The 22466-nt window shown below is 41.7% G+C and overlaps 1 protein-coding gene and 1 non-coding gene across 8 annotated transcripts in view; one reads left to right on the top strand and one right to left on the bottom strand.

Annotated features, from left to right (window-relative positions):
• Window positions 1-22466, top strand: part of SPIDR (scaffold protein involved in DNA repair) — a 274921-nt gene that overhangs the window by 143555 nt on the left and 108900 nt on the right. The gene's annotated exons all lie outside the window — the stretch shown is intronic.
• Window positions 17947-18019, bottom strand: TRNAV-GAC (transfer RNA valine (anticodon GAC)). The gene has a single exon. It is a non-coding gene; the product is annotated as a tRNA-Val (tRNA).

The following is a 22466-nucleotide window of genomic DNA, read 5'->3' on the forward strand; positions in this document are numbered from 1 at the left end:
ATCCCTTTGTTGTTGTTCAGTCTCTCAGTCATGTGTAACTCTTTATGACCCCAGGCTTCCCTGTCCTTCACCATCTCCCAGAGCTTGCTCAAATTCATGTCCTTTGAGTGGGTGATGCTGTCTAACCATCTCATCCTTTCTCCTCCTGCCCTTAATCTTTCCCATCAAGATCCCTGGTGTAAATCAGATTGCACCCAGTTTTGCCACTCTTCTCTCTTTATTGCTCCTTGCTGTATATCCTAAAGAAGCCTCTCAATTTTTCTTCCAGCACCACTTGAATTCATATAAAATAATGTCCTTATGGGGATAAGAAACATTTCCCCCCTTCTTATTCCTCATCTAAACCTTGAAGTCAGGGAAGCCTTTACTTCTTTACTTCATATTATCCCCTCTACACTCCCCTCCCGTATGCCCAAATTGAAATGTTTGTGAGGGGTAGTTGGCCCCTTGTGTTTCACACGTCTGACTCCTGGAGTCACTGTCATTTAGGTCAGGGCCAGCCGTGCTATGGCAGCAGGGCGAGTTCCTGTCTCTCCTGACCCCTCCCTCCTGAAACCGCAGGCCCAGAACTCCCAATTTGTCCCTGGCAGCCAGAGGCAAGGGAGACAGGCAGTGTTAAACCCCTGGTGTGTTTCCGGGGGTGTGGTGGTCCTCCCTCCCTCGGGCTCTGAGGCCCCTGTGAAGTTATTCAGGTGACCCAGGGGACAAGAGCGGTCTGATACAGTGTCAGAGAGGGTTGCGGAGTGGAAGGGGTTGGCGGAACTAGATAACTTTACTGCCTTCCAAGACTCTGATAATCAGTATCCAGAGGGGGCGGAGCAGAGCTCCCAGCCACTCCAGGGCCTGGCTGTGGGCATTCAGAGGTCCCACACAGTATTTCTACATCCTCTGAGTGAGACGGTGGCGTCTCTTGTATGGGCCTTTAGCAGACGGAAGCTGTTATTTCCAAAGGCTGTCAGTCAAGGTGTAAAGGCCCTGCTGTGAATTAAGGTGACACGCCCTGTTTTGAATTGGATTTCCTGCTCGTTCTGATGGCAGGCATTCTTCCCGGACGAGGGTGAATTCAGTTCCAGTGTTTGCTTGTAAAACTGAATCCAGTCATTGTATTTGTCGTTTGGCTTTCTGCCTGCTGTTAAAGCACAGAGCAAACTTCTGCTAGTTAGTCCTTATGGTTCTGAATCCTCCGCAAAGAGCAGGGACGGGAAAGGGGAAAACCCAGAGGGTGACTGAGTTCATTTACATACGGTGCCAGAGGGCAGCTGTGTGCTGCCTGGCCGTCACATGACCCTGTGCAGAATCCCAGCATTCCACTTACTGGAATAGGAGACAGCCTGAAAAACCCAGCACACAGGAACTGCTTGAGATCTCTCTTTATGGTTCTCGGCTTAGCTTTGGCAGCTGAATACCGCAATTCTACTGTGTAAAAAATATAGGTGAAAAATAGGAGGTTTCATGTTCTCTCTCTTTTCAAAGTTTTTTTCAAGAAAGAACTTCTCTAAAGGAGCGGTCTCACAGCAGGACAGTGGCCCTGCTGGTTGGCTCAGCCCCACTCGACTCTACCCACTGAGTCCTGAGGGCCCAGATCAGCAGGCTGCTGTTGGGGTTTGTGGGTGAGGTTTGCGAGGCCATACCCTCTACCTGAACTAATAGAAGATGCAATTCAGTCCATTCAGTATGACTCCAGGTGGTCCACACATGGCTGAGTGCATTAGACACATGGCTGAGTATGCATTAAGGATTATTTTTCCCATTAAATGTGAGGGGATCCAGAAGGATCCGGCAGCACAGCCACCCCAGGTACCCATAGGAGTACAGTACTTAGAGTTGTTCCCCTGGGTTAAACTCTGAGCCCTCCTAACCTGGGTGGGAGGATGGGCTGATCAGCTGCTGCTCCCTTGCTGAGGCAGCCCCGCCTGAAGTGAAATGAGGGGTGTGGTGGTGATGCCCTGGGGCAGATTCCCATCCTGCCCTGATGACCTTACAGCCTCTGTGTCCCTTGCTGCCCCGATTTTATTTAATTCTGGTCTGGCCCATTGGGTTAGAGCTTGATCACTTTTTCCTCAAACTTAGTTTATATAAATGAAAGAAATTTGAGTGTTTAATCGAGTAAATATCAATAAGTTTTGAGTTTTTTTATTAGTGAGGAGCAGAGAGCCCTGCTGCCTTGCTGCTGCTTTGCTCAGTACTAAGAATATCCAAATGTCTGAGAAACAGATTTTGGCTACGGGGAGCCCATGGTCTTCTTTTGGGTAGAATACCTAAACCCAGCCAACTGTCGTCTCGGAACAGAGTGTCAACAGAAAGGAAGACCCAGGTTCCCACGTGGATGTTTTGTAGAGAAGGGACAGTAATCAGATGTGGGAAATGAAGAGATGGTGGGTGGTATGCTTCCCAGAGCCACTATGGCCTGCTGCAGACATGGTGCAAACAAAAGGCCGAGGAGAGTAATAGGAAGAGTAAAAAGGCCCAAATGAAGCCATCAGAATAGGAGTTCTGACTTCGTTTCTGGTCTGACATACAAGGAACTTGGAAGGCACTTCTATTTTCACAACAAGAAAAAAGCCAAAGAAACAATATCAGTAGCTCCTTTAGGTCCAACAGAGAATTGAAGTCCTAGGGCACATCCCTGCCCCACAATTAGAGAGACAGGTGAGCAGATGTAGCAACTTGTAGAAGCATCACTGGGACCAGAACTGGGGTGGAAGGGCCTTGAAAGTGCAAATTTTAGTCACTCAGTCATGCTCGACTCTTGGTAATTCCATGGACTGCAGCCCACCAGGCTCCTCTGTCCTTGAGATTTTCCTGGCAAGGATACTGAAGTGGTTTGCCATTTCCTTCTCCAGGGGATCTTCCTGACCTAGGGGTCGAACCCGTGTCCCCTGCACTGCACTGCTCAGTCTTTACTGACTGAGCCAACAGGGAAGCCGGAAGGGCCTTAACAGTAGTGGAAGAACTGCTGGGGCTCAGTGTGGACAAGCCAGAGAGTTAAAAATCCCAGGGGCCCCACCTTGGGGGTGGGGGTACAGTTTTGTGAGACTACCTCTCAGAGCCCTACCAGATTCTCACATTAAAGATCGAGAAAATTCCCCTCAGGCACCTGGCTTGGAGAGTGAACAGGAACCATTTTGAAAGACACCAGGGCACTCTTTACTTCTCAACAGGTCCTGCCCTCGGGGAACTATCTAACCAGCTCTTATCAGAGCCTCTTGGCTCAGCCCTAAAGAATCCCCCTGCAGTGCAGGAGACACAGGAGTCATGGGTTAGATCCCCTGGAGGAGGAAATGGAAACCCACTCCATTATTCCTGCCTGGAGAATTCCATGGACAGAGGAGCCTGGCAGGCTACAGTCCACTGGGTCGCTAAAAGACAGAACTGAACATGACTATTAGAGCCCAGCAGACCTGGTGGGGAGAGAAGAGAGCCCACACCAGATTCCTCCAGTCTTCCTGTCTCACCTGAGGGGGTCATAGTCCAGAGGCTCAGGCTTAGGATGACCCGAGACCTGATCATAGGCTCTAGAACATTTGCCTCACCCCTCATCTCCCGCCTCACCCCCACACCAGGTCTCCTTGTACTGTCACGGGAATACAACTGAAAGGGCCACACGTTTCAGACCTCCTTTAAGAAGACTCTAGGGAAAGGTAGAAACAATGGGGCAGACAAAAACAGTGACCACAGAGAAAATTTTCGTCTATGACGACTACAGCTACACTCGCAGTAACGATAGTGTAGGTCCTCGTGAGGTAGACGTAAAGCCTCATGCTAAAGGCCTGCGCACCTCAGTTCCTTGGACCCAGGACATCATGTCTGGCTTCCAACAGTAAGTTGCAACGCATTCTACAAGGCAGAAATCATAATTTGAAGACCAGATCAAGCATTAGGACTGGACATAGATGTGGCAGAGATGTTGGAATTACTCAGATTAGGAAAGGAAAAAGTTGTGTTAGTATCCTGGGGGCTGTAAAGGAAAACGTGGACAACATGCAAGAACAGATGGGTAGTGCAAGCAGAGAGAGAGAAGCCCTAAGAAAGAACCAAAAGGAAATGATAGAAATCAAAAGCACTGTGACATGAAGTGTGCCTTTGGTGGGCTCATCAGCAGACTGAACATGCCCAAGGAAAGAATCCATGAGCTGGAAGAATGGTCAGAACTTTCAAAACTAAAGTGTAGAGAGAGAAAAGGAATAATGAAAAGGGAACATAGTATCCAAGAACTGTGGGACAGTGGCAGAAGATAAAAGGTACAGGTGATAAGAGGGGCTTCCCAGCTGACTCAGTGGTAAAGAACCTGCCTGCCAGTGCTGGAGACTTGCAGGAGATGCGGTTTGATACCTGGGTCAGGAAGATCCCCTGGAGAAGGAAATGGCAACCCACTCCAGGATTCTTACCGGGGAAATCCCATGGACAGAGGAGCCTAGTGGACTATAGTCCATGGGGTCGCAAAGAGTTGGACATGGCAGAGTGACTGATCTCTATGGAAACAGCATGGAGGTTCTGCAAAAAATTAAAAGTAGAACTACCAAATGGTCCAGCAATCCTACTCCCAGAGAAAACAAAAACGCTAATTTGGAAAGGTATATGCACCCCAATGTTCACTGAAGCATTATTTACAGTAGTTAAGACATGGAAGCAACATAAGTGTCCATCGATGGATGAGTAGATAAAGAAAATGTGGTGTGTGTGTTCCACACAAAAAGGAATAATATTCAGGCATTAAAAATGAAGGCAGTCCTGCCATTTGTTACTATAATGCACTATGCTAAATTAAGTCAGGAAAAGATAAATACCATATGACTTCACTTATATGTGGAATTTAAAAAGAACAGCAACAAAACAAGCTTATAGAGAGAACAGATTGGTGGTTACCAGATAGGAGATGGGAATGGGAGAAGGTGGCAGAGAGGGTCAAAATGTACAAACTTGTAGTTATGCAGTTATGAATCCTGGAGATGTACCTATGATGGCTATAGTTAGTAACACTGTATGCACATTTGAAAATTGCTGCATGAGTAGATCCTAAAGTTCTTGTCATAAGAAAAAAAATATTGTAACTGTGTTTGATGATGGATGTCAACTAGACTTACTGTGGTGATGATTTTGCATTGTGTATAAATATCATGTTGCACACCTGCAACTGACATAATATTATACGTCAGTTATATCTCAATGTTCAAAAATGTAAATGGATGCAAAGAGCTAACAAGGTTCAAAAGGAAGCTGGAGTAGCTATGTTAATTCCAGCAGAGCTGATTCCAGAGTGAGGACAATGATCAGATAAAGACAGGAGCATCACATAATTATAAAGAGATCAGTTCTCTAAGAGGACATAGCAGTTCTTAAAGTGTTTATGCTTAATAACTGACCAGCAACATATGTAAGGCAAAAACTGATGGAGCTGCACGGGGAAAGAGAGGAATCCAGAACCTTGGGTGGGACGGAGCGTGGGCCTGTGAGGGGTGAGAACGCCCATGCTGGCAGTGAGCAGTTTTGGCAGCAGCTGGAGGGATGAGCGTGGGCTGGGCTGAGGCTGTTGGGAGGGATGGCTTGGGGCTGATATTTAAAGTGACAGTACTCCATCAGGACAGTTTGGAGGAGGAAGAGGAACGGGTCTGAAACAATTCCCAGATTCTGACATGGATGGTTGCATGTTGGTGGGATGTCTAGGCAAGATAAATAACACTGAGGCCAGGGAAGGCTTCCCATTCCATTTTTGACAGGTTTTCATTTGAAATCCAATGTGGTCTAGTCAGTTGTTAGAGTCAAATACATGTGGAGAAGCAGGTCAGCAGGTTGGGCCAGAGCTGAGGAGCGGCCATCCTGTGGAGTGAGGCTTGTGGGAAAAGGTGCAGAGAGGGGAGAGGAAGGAATGACCTTCAGAGGGGCCACAGCGGGCGATGGCCATCCAGTAGCCATGGGAAAGACAGTGGTCAACAGGAGAAATAAGATGAGGAAGTGCCCCTTTCGTTAGGCATTGTGGTGACTAGGGGTGTTTCAGTGGATGCCAGTACTACTGAAGGTTGAGCAAACAATGATTCTTTCAAGGAGCTTGGCTAAGAAGAGGCCCAAGAAATGGTTGGTGGCTAGCAGAAATGGCAGTAAAAAGGGCTTTTTTCTTTCCTTTAACTGGGAGAACCATGGACATTTTTCCTCTGGAGGTAAGAAAACTTTGGATAGGAAGGGATTGAAGACAGAGAAGAGGCAGTTACGAGGGAAGGTTGGAGACAGCCAGATTGAGGGATTTAACCTTGGACAAATGTATGGTCTCTTTTCCAGGTCAAAAGAAGGGAGGATAGGAGGGCTGGACCTTCTGAGAACATATGTTCTTGGGCCTCTTGTTAGCAGCGCCAGCTGGAGCAGATGCCCCTCTTGTCAGAAAGGGGCAGTGCCAGTTTCTGACTTCCAGGGTTATTGTGAGATTAAATGAGGTCATTCATGCAAAGAATTCAGTACAAAGAGAGGATCGTCTTATGTACTTTAAACAGTGTTAATTTAAATGTTAAGTGTTAATTTTGTTTCATCAGAATTAATTTCCATTACTCATTAATACACCTAATAACTACTTCATGAATACCTACTGTTTCCCTGGGGTGCAGTGGGATGAGATACCACACAGGATCGCAGGTGGGTGAAGAAGGGCTTCACAGCCTTCTCCGGGGCCAAGTCTCTTTCCCATCTTGCTGCTCCAGGAGCACTCCCATTTCTTTAGGGGCCATACCTACTTTCCTTTTACCCCACCCCACTCCTTAACCACGTATTAAAAAGCAGAGACATTACTTTGCCTACAAAGGTAATTTTCTAAAGGTAATCAACACTGAATATTCATTGAAAGGACTGATGCTAAAGCTGAAGTACTTTGGCCACCTGATGCGAAGAGCTGACTTATTGGAAAACATCCTGATGCTGGGAAAGGTTGAAGACAGGAGGAGAAGGGGACGACAGAGGATGAGATGGTTGGATGGCATCACCTATTCAACAGACATGAGTTTGAGCATGCTAAAGGACAGGGAAGCCTGGCATGCTGCAATCCCGTGGGGTGGGTTGCAAAGAGTAGGACACAACTGAGTGAACAACAACAGCCTCCTTAATCACTGACAGCTTATCTGTTTCCTGAAACACAAGCTGGAATCAAGATTGCTGGGAGAAATATCAATAACCTTGGATATGCAGATGACACCACCCTTATGGCAGAAAGTGAAGAAGAACTAAAGAGCCTCTTGATGAAAGTGAAAGAAGAGAGTGAAAAAGTTGGCTTAAAGCTCAATGTTCAGAAAACTAAGATCATGGCATCTGGTCCCATCACTTCATGGGAAATAGATGGGGAAACAGTGGAAACAGTGTCAGACTTTATTTTTTGGGGCTCCAAAATCACTGCTGATGGTGATTGCAGCCATGAAATTAAAAGACGCTTACTCCTTGGAAGGAAGGTTATGGCCAACCTAGATAGCATATTTAAAAGCAGAGACATTACTCTGCCAACAAAAGTCCGTCTAGTCATGGCTATGGTTTTTCCAGTGGTCATGTATGGATGTGAGAGTTGGACGGTGAAGAAAGCTGAGCGCCCAAGACTTGATGCTTTTCAACTGTGGTGTTGGAGAAGAGTCTTGAGAGTCCCTTGGACTGCAAGGAGATCAAACCAGTCCATCCTAAAGATCAGTCCTGGGTGTTCATTGGAAGGACTGATGTTGAAGCTGAAACTCCAATACTTTGGCCACCTCATGCGAAGAGTTGACTCATTGGAAAAGACCCTAATGCTGGGTAGGATTGGGGGCAGGAGGAGAAGGGGATGACAGGATGAGATGGTTGGATGGCATCACTGACTCGATGGACATGGATTTGGGTAGACTCTGGGAGTTGGTGATGGACAGAGAGGCCTGGCATGCTGCAATTCATGGGGTCGCAAAGAGTTGGACACAACTGAGCGACTGAACTGAACTGAACTGATTGTTGCTATTTGGTATATCAACAACATTTCCTAAGTGGAATTGTATGGTACATAATGTGTTGAAGTCGGCTTTTCTCACTCGGGATGATTCTCTGGAGATGCATCTAGCTTGTCATCTGTGTCAGTAGTTCCTTCCTTTTAACTGCTGGGTGGTCTTCCCTTGTGAGGAGCAATGTAGCTGTTTATCCTCCTGTTGAGGGTTTTGTGAATAAAGCTGCTGTGGACCTCGATATACCAGTTTTTGTGTAAACATATGCTTTCGTCTCTCTTGGGTAAATACACTACACCAGAGTGTAGTTACAGGATCTTATAAATAGTTGCATGTTCAGTTTTTTAACAAACTGCAAACTTTTTCAGACTGGCTGTGCCACTGTACATTCCCACCAGCAATGTGGGCATGATCCTGGTTCTCCACATGCTCACCAGTGAATGTATCTTGTTTTCGCTTTTTATTTTAGCCACGTGTGTAGTGATTGCCAGTGTGGTTTAAATGCCTTTCACAGATGACATTAAATATCTTTTGATGTGCTTGTTTGCCATCTGTGTGTCCTCTTGGTGAAATGTGTGTTCGTATCTTTCACCCATGTTCCAATTGCAATGTTTTCTATTTACCGTTAAGACTTGAAGCTTCATAATGTATTCTAGGACTTCAAGTCCTAATCTCAGTTTCTAGTTTATCTCTTCAGCCTCCTTAACAGTCTTTTCACAGAACAACATTTTTCTTAAATCAACAAAGTCCAGCTTAATAGTTTTCCCTTTTCTGAGTTGTGTGTTTCTTGTCGAGTTTAAGAACTTTGTGCTTAGCCCTAGATTCTAAATATTTTCTCCCGTGTTGTTTTATAGTTAGTTCCACGATGTGTTTGGAATCATTTTTTATATAAGATGTGACACTTGTTTGGAGGTCCTTTGTTTTTGCCTGTGGATACCTGGTTCCTTTAGAACCGTTTGCTGAAAGGCTATCTTTTCTCTGAATTATTTTTGCCCCTTTGTCCGAAATAAGTTGAACATATGTGTGTGGGTTTACTGCTGGGTTCTTTGTTCTGTTCGTTAAGCTACGTGTGTGTCCCTCTGCTAGTACCATACATACTCTTGACTGTAGAAGCTCTTTAATGTCTTGAAGTCAGGTAGATCAGTTTTTACCCCTGCGTTCTTCTATTTCAAAACTATTTCAGCTGTTCTAGACAAACATTGCCTTTCCACATAAATTTCAGAATAGTTTTTGTTCGTATGCATGAAAAACCTTGCTGAGATTTCAATAGGAATTATGTCAAATACGTTTATGAATTTGAGAATTGACATCATTCCTTTATGTAGTCTTTTAATCAGTGAACATAATATTTCTCTGCATTTGTTTAATATTTCTTTGATTTCTTTCTTCATTTTTTAAAATTTATTTATTTTTTAACTGAAGGATAATTGCTTTACAGAATTTTGTTGTTTTCTGTCAAACATCAACAGAAATCAGCCATAGGTGAACATATGCCCCCTCCCTCTCCTCCTTCTCATCTCCCTCCCCATCCAGAATTTTGTAGTTTCAGCATGTAAGTCTTATACATGTTTTGTTAGATTTATAGTGAAATATTTCTCTTTTTAAAAGCAGTTGTAAAGAGTATTTTTAATTTTGGTGTTCATTGCTAGTACATATGAATAAAGTTAATTTTTGTGTGTTGATTTTGTGTCCTACACTGATAAGTGAACTCATTTATCAGTCCTAGAATTTTTCTGTAAAATCCTTGGGAATTTATATATTGGCAGTCATGTCATCTGCAGGCAGGACAGTTTACGTCTCCCTTTCTGATCTGTGCAGCTTTTCCCCCCTCTGGCTACAGCCGGTCATCCTGTGTTGAAGAAGAGCGTTGAGAGTACTTGTTGCTGATCTTAAGGGAAAACTCATAGTCTTTCCCCATTAAGTGTAAGGGTACCTGTGTGTCTGTTGTGGATGCTCTTTATCAAGGTGAGGGATTTTCCCTTTATTTCTACTTTTCTAACTTTTTAAAAATCATGAATGAGTGTTGAATCTTACCAGTTTTTCTTTACTGGTGTATATGATTGTATGGCTTTTCTTCTTAGCATTTAACGTAGTAAATTATAATGCTTGATTTTCAAGTATTAAACCAGCTTTGTATCCCTGCAGTAACCTCTACTTGCTCATAGGGTGTGTTTGTGTATGTGTATAAATATTTTGTTACGTATTGCTGAATTCTATTTACTGTTATTTTGTGAAGAATTTTTATAGCTATGTTTATAAAGCATACTGGTCTGTAATTTTCTTTTTTGTGTGTGTGCTGTCTTTGTTTTGTTTTTAGTATCAGGGTGATTCTAGCTTCCTGAAATGATAGACAAATGTTCCCACTTCTCTTTTCTGAAAGAGATTGTGTAGTATAGTTACAAATGTTAATTTGTCTTCATATGTTTGGTAGAATTCTCCAGTGAAATTGTCCAGATTTAAAGAGATATTTGGGGGAGTTTTAAAATTACATTTTCAATTTTCTTACTGACTCTTAAGTCTGGTCAAATATTTTGTGTTCTAAGAGTTGTGGCAGTTTGTGTTCTCTCAAGGAATTGGTTCGTCTCATTGAATATGTCACATTTATGTGTGTAGAGCTGTGTGTAGTATTTCCTTCCTTTCCTATGTCTGCAGAGTTGTGTGAGATCCCTGGCTCCATTTCTGATACTGGTCAGTAGATTTTGTCCATGAACCAGTTCTCTGTTATACTGATTTTCTCTTTTTTAAAAATTTCAACATCAGTGATTTCTGTTCTGTTTGCTTGGGTTTATTTTTATTTTCTTTTTGTAAGTCATTGAGGAGAGTGTTTAGATTATTGATTTAAAACTTTTCTTATCTCTGTGGCTCATTTGCTCAGTTGTGTCTGACTCTTCGTGGCCGCATGGACTGTAGCCTGCCAAGCTTCTCTGCCCATGGAATTTTCCAAGCAAGAATACTGGAGTGAGTTGCCATTTCCTACTCTAGGGGATCTTCCTGACCCTGGGATCAAACACGCATCTCCTATGGCTCCCGCATTGCAGGCAGATTCTTTACCACTGAGCCACCAGGATGCTGTTAAGATTCCCTCTCAGCACTGCTTTAGCTGCATCTTACCAGTTTTGTTGTGTAGTATTTTCATTTTTGTTCAGTGGAGCATATTTTTCAGTCTCCTTTAAGACTTCCTGTGTAACTCATGGACTTTTTAGAAGTATGTTATTTAGTTTCCAAATGTTTGGAGATCTTTCTGTAAATTTTTTATTATTAATGAGAAGACAGGAAAAAGTGGCTTTTGCCTTAAATTAAAACCCAGTAATTAATATGATACAGTACTGATGCATGACACATGAAGTGTACAGACGATATAAAATTGATAATCAAACATAGCTTAGATCTGCTATGTGCATTAACACAATGAGTGGAAGAACATAGCCTAAAACATCAACTTTTTACATTATTCTACCTGTTTTAACAAAAATGATAAAAGGACTGATTAAAATTATTTTAAGAAGCAAGTGGAAATACTCCATCCTGTGTATTTGACTATCTTAACAGTTCTTTGTATTTAAAGTATATTGTCCAGGTTAAATTTCAAATGCATGCATCCCATAATTTTGATTACTCAGAAATATCAAGTTCCTGTCTTCCAGTCCTTGGTCTAGAAACTTTAGGTGGTCATGAGTTAATCTAGAGAACTTGTAGGTAAATGAATGGTATAAGCAGTTCCCTTTTTATTATCTTTTCTCTGTGCTTTGCTTTGACTTTCTCCCACTCTTTGATGTGATCATTTTATTGTCCTAAAGCACAAGATTTCAGAGATATTGTATATATTCTCTTAAGAAACAAAACTAGAAAATGAATTCAGCCATAGTAATCCATTAAGTAAAATAACCATCCTGGGATAAGAAGGACTTGCTGAAGGAATTGAGAAAAATTCATTCCATCATGTATCTGGTGATGCCTGCTGTGTGCCTAGCACTTACTGCATTCCACGTGAGGTGAAAAAAATAGGAGATGTCATTCCAGTCCGTCCCTAAGATCTCATGGGGTACGTCCTGTGGAAGGTATTGGGAGACAGGTGTTTACCTGTAGTGATGTGGTCTAGTAATCAGTTTGTCTTCACTGCTGCATGCGGGCTTCCTATAGTTGCAGCAAGCAGGGGCTGTACTCTTTGTTGCTGTGTGTGGGCTTCTCATTGTGTTGGCTTCTCTTACTTTGGAGCACAGGCTCTAGGCACTCAGACTTCAGTAGCTGTGCCATGTAGGCTACTAGCTGTTATGTGTGGGCTCAGTAGTTGCATCTCGCAAGCCCTAGAGTGCAGGCTCAGTTGTCCCGCAGCATGCGGAATGTTGCTGGACCAGGGATCGAACCCATGTCCCCTGCATTGGCAGGCGGCCTTCTAACCACTGGACCACCAGGGCAGTCCTCAGCACAGTTCTTAACCTGTCAAATAAGAACAGCACCCTCTCCACCTTGGCAGGATTGTTAAGAGGACTGAATAGAGGACTGGAATCACCAGTCTTAGACAAATAGAGATGCCTCAGGCGTGTCCGTGAGTTTCTTGTACCTTCACACAGGTGCCCACATCCTAAAGCTCCCTGAAGGCCACGCCCTCTCCTGCTACATCATCTATTGTTAGCTGGGCATTGCTTTTAGTCCCTGCTAGGCCAGAGGGACCACTAATGAAAACAAACCGTGGACCTGGTGACCTCAGATGGAGAGCCACGCTGTGGTCTGGAGGCAGGCTGGCCGCAGGTGGGTTCCGACAGGGCTGCACAGGGGTGTGTCTCTGAGTTGGCTTCATCCTGTGTGATGCCTGTCCCACGTGGATTCTCAGCCTGCCTGCACTGCTCTGTCCCACCGGTTCCTGTCCTGGGGAAAAACTGGGTATAGTCTCACACTCTGACTGCAGATGAGCTGCCTCCCAAGCCAGAACTGTCATCTAGGACCTAGATATTTGAGCTGAAAAATTCCTGGCTTTCGTTTTCTGGAGCACCAGTATGTTATATAACATATCTAGCCTTGACATTAATTGATGATTGTAGTCCTCTGATTCAACATAACCAGATAATGCCCACACTACGTGTTGTAATTGAAACCTGTAGGTGAGTATTTAGGACTAGAAATCACAGGTGACTATAGTGGTAGGAAAAAACTTGTTAAATTTAAATCAGAGTGTTTGCTTGTCCCCAACCTTGCTACCTATTAGTATCTGGACCCAAAGTACACACCCTATAAAGTATGAATGGGTTGTTTCCCAAGAGTTCCTTTCTTAGAACTTGGACTGCATTTGCCCAAAGAACAGTAGTAGAAATCATCCTTCATTCCCAGGCCAGCTCCAAAAAGTCTGTTTCACTTTAATGCATGCTAACATTTTACTGACAGTGGAGCTTGAGCTGCCTTATTCCACATTTATAACATTATTTCTCTAAGAAAAATTTGAGTCCAAGCTCACACATTATGGGCATTAAGTGTATGGGAGTGGGGAGAGAGAGAAGGGAAGAGAGAATCTGTTATCTGGAGGCTGGCATGTCTTAATACATTGGAGAAGCCATCCTGAGCACTGAGAGGTCTGTATGCCTTCTCTGGGAGGATACCTGTGCAGGCCAGACTGCTTCTTTGTTCTGAACTGGCCCAGAAGGGCTGTCGCCGGAAGGCGGCACAGGGGAAGTGCTGAGGCGTGCTGTCTAAATGCTGTCTGTGCGTGTGTTTGGTTATTTCCTAAGTTGGAGGCAGCTCAGAAACTGGTTGTACAATGTTTGATGTGTATGTTTCTTGTTTTTAAAGCATGTTAACTGCATCATTGTCACCGTATTAATTTGTAAATGATGGTGGACGAAAGATGCATTGGCTGAGCACTTCCCATGTAGCCTGAAGCCCGCACTACCTAACTGTCTTTCAGACTCTTAGTTTAGTTTGTTGGCCAGCATTGTGTACAGGTCTACTTGTTTGAGGATATGAGCCTTTGGTGTAGTCCTTGAGACACCTAAGGTCTTTTTAGACGTACACCAGACTTTCGAATTCTGTAATTGGTTTAAACAAGCCTGCTTTATATGCTGATGCTTCTGTTGCTATGATGGTACGTTTCTAATATTCTTAAAAAATGGAGCTCTTTGAGTTTGATACAAATATTCATATTATGCAAATGTAAAAATTTTGTTTTGAACCTTTATATAGCTCCAGCTGAACACAAATTATATACCCCCAAAGAGAAAAAGTCCTACAATGTCTTTATTCCAGAAGATACTAATAGATAATGAGCAAATTATGGTTACATTCAGAACATGGGGATTATTGTCATCTTTACAAACCCAGTTCCAGATAAGTACAAGCTCTCCTGTTTTTAAACCTAAGGCAGGCTTGAATTCCACATTAACCTTGTAACAAGCCAGTGAAATATGCAATGGTGTATCTTGTGCAGCATCTGACCTTATCTGTAGATTTTAATATCCTTTGTGGTTGCTGGTGACGTGGTTTGTTTTAGGCTCTGAGGAATGTTTGCTCTTGTTTCTTTCTCTAGTCTGGCGCTAGTTACTCTGGAGCATTCCTTGAAGTGATTACTGTATAATGTAAAAGGAAAAATAAAAGCAGTTTTGGACATAGAGGTGAAAAAAGGCACCTGTAGGAAGAGTGGACATTTTAAAATTACACAGGTTTTTGGAATAGTAACAGTTCTGTACTGAAAAACGTGTTGCATTTAACTGCCTGTGCCTATATTCTAGTGTGTCATCTGACTAAAACTGCATATTCTTTTTTAAAACTGGTTTTATTCTGCCTAGACTTGACTGTCTAACCAGCGTGGCTGTACGTATCTTGTTGGAAGCAGTTGCTTTGAGCAGCCCAGTTGACCTGAGCCCATGCTCCTTCCTGAGCTCTGGGACCCCCATGAGCCACCACCTGTTGTCTGGTGTGTCTGCTTCCCCATCTATAAAGTGTCTGGTGGGATGAAGACAGCTGTGGTCAGGCAGGGATGATCTGACCGCTGGTGAGATTTCCTCTTCTCTCTGCTGTGGCTATTGAGAAGACAGGGGTCAAGTGCGGGTGACACAGACACACCCCTGGGGCTTGTTTGCAGTGGGTTTAAAGGTGAGGCCAGGTGGCAGCAGTATATAGTGCTGTGTTTGTGGGACCTTACTCCGTTTGTGAAGAAGTAAATTAGGAAAGAAATCTTCATAGCAAAAACTGTATGGTAGTATCTTATATCTTCCAGAAAAGAAAGATGGCACTAAGTCGTGTCTGACTCTTGCGACCCTAAAGACTGTAGCCTCCCAGGCTGCCCTGTCCATGGGGTTCTCCAGGCAAGAATACTGGAGTATCTTCCATTTGGGACCCAAATCCAAGTTTTCTCCTTCGAATCAGGTTGACTTTACCAAGCACAAGCAGAAACTGTGGTTCCTGATTTTGTTTTACGTAACCAACTTCTGAAGACTAACATGTAATACAGTGTTACTTGTTTGAAGTGAAATGCTTATTCTCTTTGGGAAAAATAAGCAGCTATAACTCTCAGAGTGATAAAATTTCCTTGTTTATGTTATGTTGATGTGCCACACCTGAGAAAATTGCAGATGATCTTATCAAAAGTGGTTGTTGTTGGCTGCATTAAAGAGCGTTGCCCAATTTCTCCTGTATTCACACTCTTCCTTGGATTCTGACGTGCATATGTCTGTGAAACTTGACATCTGTTCAGCTCTCTTGTTAGGAACTGTCGCTCTGTTACAGTCTCACCTGGCATTTCCAAATCTGTTTTTCCACACCTCGTACTGGTAAGCCAAGGGGACAGCCTGTCCACTGGTGTTCAGATTCTCGGCACCAGCATCTTTCCTCGACGTCTCCGGGTAGCCACTCACAGTTCCATTTCTGTGTCTTCAGGGGCCAAGCATCCACACTTACTACTTGCAGTTCTTCTTGCATCTATCAGTTCGCTTAGAAGTCTCTCTTCCATGAAAAGCCTTCCAATTTCAACCAAGGGGTTCAGATTATATAATCATTTTGCCAAAACTCTGGATTTGCTCAGGGACAGATGTTCAAGAAGCTCAGTGTAATTGCTTTTACATATTCCACCAGAATTACAGAAATACACCAGCATATTCAAATGCCTGTCTGCTTGTTAACGATTCTTTCTTTTTTGTACTTTTCTGATTTTCCCAAGTTGTCTATAATGACCGTTTATGGCTTTTGTAATTAGAACAACTGTTTTTCTTCCTGTTCTGTCCCCTTTATGTGTACCTTGGGGAAATCTGTCTATTCTTAAGTCTACAACAGCTCCCACATTTTACCACTTAAAGAGTTAGTAATCTGTGTGGGTTTTCTTCCAAAAAAAATAAGCATTTCTCTTTAAACAACCCCTTTGGACTGTTCTGTAAAATGAAACTGACGATTCCTTTGTTTCTGGGGGTGTCCTTTCTAGGTCTTGTGTTAGATCTACGTAAGACAATGTCAGTTCACACCTAGTTTCTCTGTTCCTGGCATTGTGATCTTGGTATGTTAACCTGTTTCCACATTGGTTTCTTCACCTGTATTTGTGATGCCAACAGCACCTCCTTTGGAGGATGTGCCTAACAGCTTATCCAGGTAAAACATGCAGTGTGCCTGGCTCAGGGCAGGTGTTTCATAAAACCTTCGCACTTGGAGGCTTGAACTGGTCATGCATTCAGATCCCATTTGAGGTGGCCCCAGGCTGCCCGATTAGGGCCTGTCAAGTATATCTGTGTGGCTGCATATCAAATAAAAGTGTTACTCAATTCAAATATATTTCTTTTGTAATTTTCACAGGGAGCTTCCAAACAGAATTACTCTCTTACATCTTGACCTGAGTCCCAACTTTGCTGTTTTGACTTTCACACTAGCTTTAAAAGTGGTTACTCTACCACTCTGTTTAATTTGGTATCTTCGATACAATAAAGAAGAGTGATTCTCATAAATATTTAGAAAGGCACCTAATTAAATCCCACTATTATAATAAACTATTTAGATTTTTTTCATTTTCATGTAGTATTTACTCATTTGTATCTTTTTTTACTGTTGCAATTATTTTAACCATGTCATATTACATATTTTTACTTAATATTTCAATACACATTTAGTGTATGACTCTATAGTCTTTATATATATAATGCTTGCATTGTATTAAATATAATATAAATATATATATGCTAGTGCATAAATTACTGTTTAACCTGTTTATTAAGATTTAAGTATTAAATATTACTATAAGGAGAATAAAATTTCAAATGCGAAATTATTTCTTTTTGACTGAAAATTATGTAAACAGTATATACCAGAATATTATTGATAAGGATCAGATATTTGTATTCAGATTTTTTCTTTCTCAAACTTGAACTATTTTCCTCCTCTAATCTCAAGTGATTTCCTCCCTTGAGTTTTCATATCCAGCCACAGGTACGCATCTGCTTTCTTTTCTTCCCTGACAGATAGTACACAATTTTAAGTGGATCGTAACTGTAGGACTGGGAAGGACTGGTAGAGTCCAGCTTCTATCTCCAAATGGGGTGACAGTTGCTTGAGGCAGATGACTGTCTCTTTTTTATCTTGAAAATCTCCTGGGAAAAAGATTTCAAAGCTCTCTGGAGCCATTGTTACATATTTTGAATCATTTTTCTGCTTTTCACATTTATCTTAGATCATGTTCACTATAGTTTAAGCCACTGTCACTTAGTACATACAAGACCTAGTATTATGTGCTGAGACATATATAAATTAAAATTTCATCCCTGAAGGCCATGCAGGCCATTTTTAGAAGTTGAAAGTGAAAGTGTAGTCTCTCAGTCGTGTCCAACTCTTTGTGATCCTATGGACTATAGCCCACCAGGCTTCTCCGTCCACAGGATTTTCCAGGCAAGAATACTGGAGTGGGTTACCGTTTCATTCTCCAAGGGGAATACTGGAGTGGGTTACTGTTTCATTCTCCAAGGGATCTTCCTGACCCGGGCATTGAACTCAGGCCTCCTGCATTGAGGGCAGACTCTTGACCATCTAAGCCACCAGGGACTCCCTAAAAGTCTGTTCCCACCCGGTTTTGAACCAGGGACCTTTCGTGTGTCAGGCGAACGTGATAACCACTACACTACAGAGACGAATGGGCTCAAATATCACACTAAGGACAGTGGACTCTAGTCTATATATGGAACTATCAGGGATATCTTAGTGTAGACATGATGAAAGGCTGTCGTATTTTAAGTAGATTTAATCTGTGTTTCTGGGCAGAAAGCTTTCATTTATCACTCACTAAGCAAATATTTGTTTTAGACCTAATTTTATTTATATATCCATGGAACAGATAAAGAGAAAACACAATTTCTTTTCTCTTTCAAAGACTTTAAACACCTGACTACATAAATAATTATAATGTAAGGCAGTGAATTCCATGCAGGTAGTACAGACAGAATGCAGACTGCATTTACTGGTTACAAATAACTCATGATGGTAGGCTTTCTGGAGATAGTGGAGATTAACCTGGTTTTGGAAGATAGGCCATATGTCTGAAGAATGTGAGTTCTGGACTCTGCCATTGTTTCTGAAGATACTTCTACTGAGGCAGAGATTTTCTTGCAAATTCCAAATGCCTTGGTGCTCAGAGAAGTGAGGCTGTATGGTAGAGAAGGGCTGGGAATTAGTAGACTAAGTGATAGTCATCACTTTGCATTTATAGACTCTTTGGGTGACCTTTGGACAATTCACTAACTTTATTGAACTTTTGTTTTCTTATTTACAAAATCAGTGACCCAAACCTGATGATTTTTAAGGTATTTTCTAGCTCTACTGAAGTTCTTTGTGCAAAGTGTAGTGGTTAAGGGAACAAATCTTATGCTAAACTGCTTTGTGTCCTAGATCAACTATTTTGCATCTCTTTGATTAGACTTGTTGCTTTGCCTCTAATCCCTCACTTGTAAGATGGGAAGCCTCATAACACACTGTCACAGTGGGGAGATATGAGGATGGAGACTATTCAGCATAGTACTTGGCACAAAGTAAGTTTTTAGTAAGTATGAGCTATTTTTGGAATCAAGTCAAGGAAGATGGCAGAGTAGGAAGTTCCAGGAACATGTCCCTCCAGCAAAACAACAACTGAACTTTCAAAAATGTCTCAGGCAACTGTTTGGAACTTTGGATCTAATAGGACACTTGCAGTGTTCGGGGAGAACTTGATGAAGACAATGGTAAATTTCAGTAATCTTGGTCGAATTCAGCGTTCACGCTGCCATGACTGCCATCGGCCACCTCCAGCCCTGTGGCAGGAAGCTGTCAGGTGCTAAAGCATTCCTCATGCAGCTTGCTGATGCCATGGTGGGCAATGAGAATTTTGTCCTCCAGCAATGGAAGTTGTGAGTTTTGATTGTTGGTTGCTGCTTTTGATTACTGTGGGCATGACAGAGAGGTCAGCGTTGTTTCACTCCACTATGGGCTGAAGTTGCTCCCCAGATATTGGGGGATTTAAGAGACAGAACTCTCCCTTCCCCCACTCTTGGGAGTCAGACTTTTGAAGAATCCTTTGGTTAGGTCCGTGGCTGTCATCAGAGACAAATGAAGAGAAAGTTTAGTTTCTCACATACAGTAAGAATACACAGTTTGCAAAACTGCTTTGGAAGAGTCACAGAAGGATAGCTCCAGCTGTCAGCAAACAAAAATCGTTCCCGAGGAGTGGGGAAATTAGATTTCTAGAATTACCACAGCATAATATTCACAATACCCAGTTCTAAAGAAAAAACATTCAAAGGAACAGGAAAAGTATTTCTCCTTCACAGGAAATAAGAATTTGACAGAAACCATCCCTGAGGAAGCACACACATTGGAATTATTAGTCAGACTGTCTAAATCAATGTCTTAAACTGCCCTGTAACAGATGCTAAAGTGACTTCTTCAGGCTAATATGAAAGGATACTAAAGAGTCTTTTGAATCCTTAAGAAAAAAATGAACACCAGTAAAGGTAACTACATAGGTAAAATATAAAAGCTGATATTATTGTATTTTAGATATTTGTAATTTGTCACTTTTTCCTATATACACCAATCGTTACAAATCTCTGTGGACATATAATGGATATATAATATATAAAGTTGTAATCTGTGACAATAACCATATAAAGAGGAAGAGATGGAGATGTGCAGGAGCAGAGTGTTTATATGATATTGAAACTACTTTGAGATCATTCAAACCAGGTTGTTACATCTTTTAAGATGCTAATTGTAATTTCCAAAGTAACTACTAAGAAAATTTAAAAACACAGAATAGGAAAGAAGAGAATTAAAATGATACACTCCCAAAAAATCAACTAAATATTTAAAGAGCAGTAATGAAGGAACTAAATAAAGAACAACAACCAAAAGACATATACCTAAAAAGAATAAAAACCACATACATAAAAAGAAGAATAAAAAAACACTAGGAAACCAATTTATAAATGCCAAAAGCAGATCTGCCTTTATCATTAATCACATTAAATGTAAATGAGTGAAACTCAGCTATTAAAAGGTAGAGATTGGTGGACTGATTTTTTTTTTTCCCCAAAGGATCCATCTGTATACTGTCTATCAGAGATTCACCTTAGGTGTAAGAACACAAAGGGATTGAAAGTAAAGGGATGGAGTAAGATATTCCACGCCAATAGTAATCAGATGATTGTGAAACAATGTCCACTTTAACTCAGATTATAAGAGATAAGGAAAGGCATTTATGTTGATAAAAGTTTCAGTACATCAAGAAGAGATAACAATTATAAACATGTGTGCCTAAAAAAATGTTCATGGATTGGACAACTAATAATATTAAGATGTCAGTACCACCCAAAGCTATCCATAGAATCAATACAATCTTTATCAAAGGGTTTGAATTTAGGGGGCAGTTTTTCTATTTTTGTTTGTTTTACAAATACAGAAAACCTCATCTTAAAATTCATATGGGGCTTCCCTGGCGGCTCAGTGGTAAAGAATCCACCTACCAGTGCAGGATACTTGGGTTCCGTCCCTGATGTAAACCCACACACCACAACTATTTAAATAAATAAAAGTTTTTAAAAATTCTTATGGTGTCTCAGGAGACCCTGAATAGCCAAAATAATCCTGAAAAAAAGACTATAAAGCTGGAAGACTCACATTTCTTCATTTCAAAATTACTGCAAAGTGATAATAATCAGTAATGTGATAGTGACATAAAGGTAGACATATAGACAGTGAGTTGAACAGAATACCCAAGATAAACTCTTACACATATGGTCAGTGGAATGCTGACACAGGTGCCAAAGCCATTCATGTGGAAAGGATAGTCTTTTCAGCAAATGATGGCTGGGAAAATCAGATATCCATATGCAGAAGAATGAGATTAAAGTAGACAAGGAATATGAATAAACATTTCTTCAGAGAAGACATACAAATGCCAGTAAGAATAATGGTTTTCCAGACAGATTGCCTCTACTCAGATCTTGGCCAACCACTTACTAGCTATGTATTCTTATTGCACTTCTCTGCTTCAGGGGGTCTCCTTTGCGGTTAAAGGCGTTCATGAGTGGAAGGTGTCTAGCACCTAAGAAGCACGAGGAAACGTTGGCTCTCTTGACTGTCGTCATATGCTTGGCCACATCCAGGTGCCAGTGCAGGCATCTGCACCCTGGTTCCTGTCCTGCCTTTCACTCATCTTCCAAGCAGACCACAGGCTTCACCTCTAAAATGCAGATGATTCTGTGTGCCCTACTTTCCTCTCAGGGTAGTTACAAGAATCAAGTGAGATAATTTAAGGGAAAGTAATTTATAAAATGTTCATTTAATTAGTGCATGAAACATAAACATAATAATAAACATTATTATAATTATTAAGCATTACTAAAACTAACATAACAATGCATGTTATTTTTATACTTTCCCTCTCCTAATAGACTAAGCTTCTTATTGTGTTAATCCTATTCTTATTTGTATCATTTGGTTTACTGAGTAATTTCTTGTGTATAGTAAGTGCTCAGTAAATGTACTAGAGAAGAATTTAATTGATATTTTATAAACTTTTTATGTTTTAAAATTTATTTCTTTTTGGCTGTGCTGGGTCTTGGTTGCTCTATATGGTCTCCTCTCTAGATGCGACGAGTGAGGGCTACTTTCTTTGTCTTGGTACACAGTCTTCTCATTGCAGTGGCTTCTCGTTGCAAAGCACCGTGGGTTCCAGGGTGTGCGGGCTTTAGTAGTTGTGGCACACAAGCTTTAGACCACAAGCTTGGTAGTTGTGGCATGCAGGCTTAGTTGCCCCACAGCATGTAGAATCTCCCTGGACGAGGGATTGAACCCATGTCTCCTGTATTGGCAGGTGAATTCGTAACCACTGGGCCACCAGGGAAGTTCTGAAATAGTCTAAAATTTGTAATTATATGAAATACTTGAGAGTTGTTTTATTTTCTGAGAGGGTGCAGCGGGCTATTTTGAATTAATGTCAATAGCTTTTTTGGTCTGTTTTGACAAAAATGACAAAAAGATCATCTCTACCATTGTATGCTTCCCTGGTAGCTCAGACGGTAAAGAATCTACCTGCAATGCAAGAGA

Source organism: Giraffa tippelskirchi, chromosome 6, assembly GCF_054371585.1.
Source record: "Giraffa tippelskirchi isolate mGirTip1 chromosome 6, T2T-mGirTip1v1.2.pri, whole genome shotgun sequence".
NCBI classification, from domain to species: domain Eukaryota; kingdom Metazoa; phylum Chordata; class Mammalia; order Artiodactyla; family Giraffidae; genus Giraffa; species Giraffa tippelskirchi.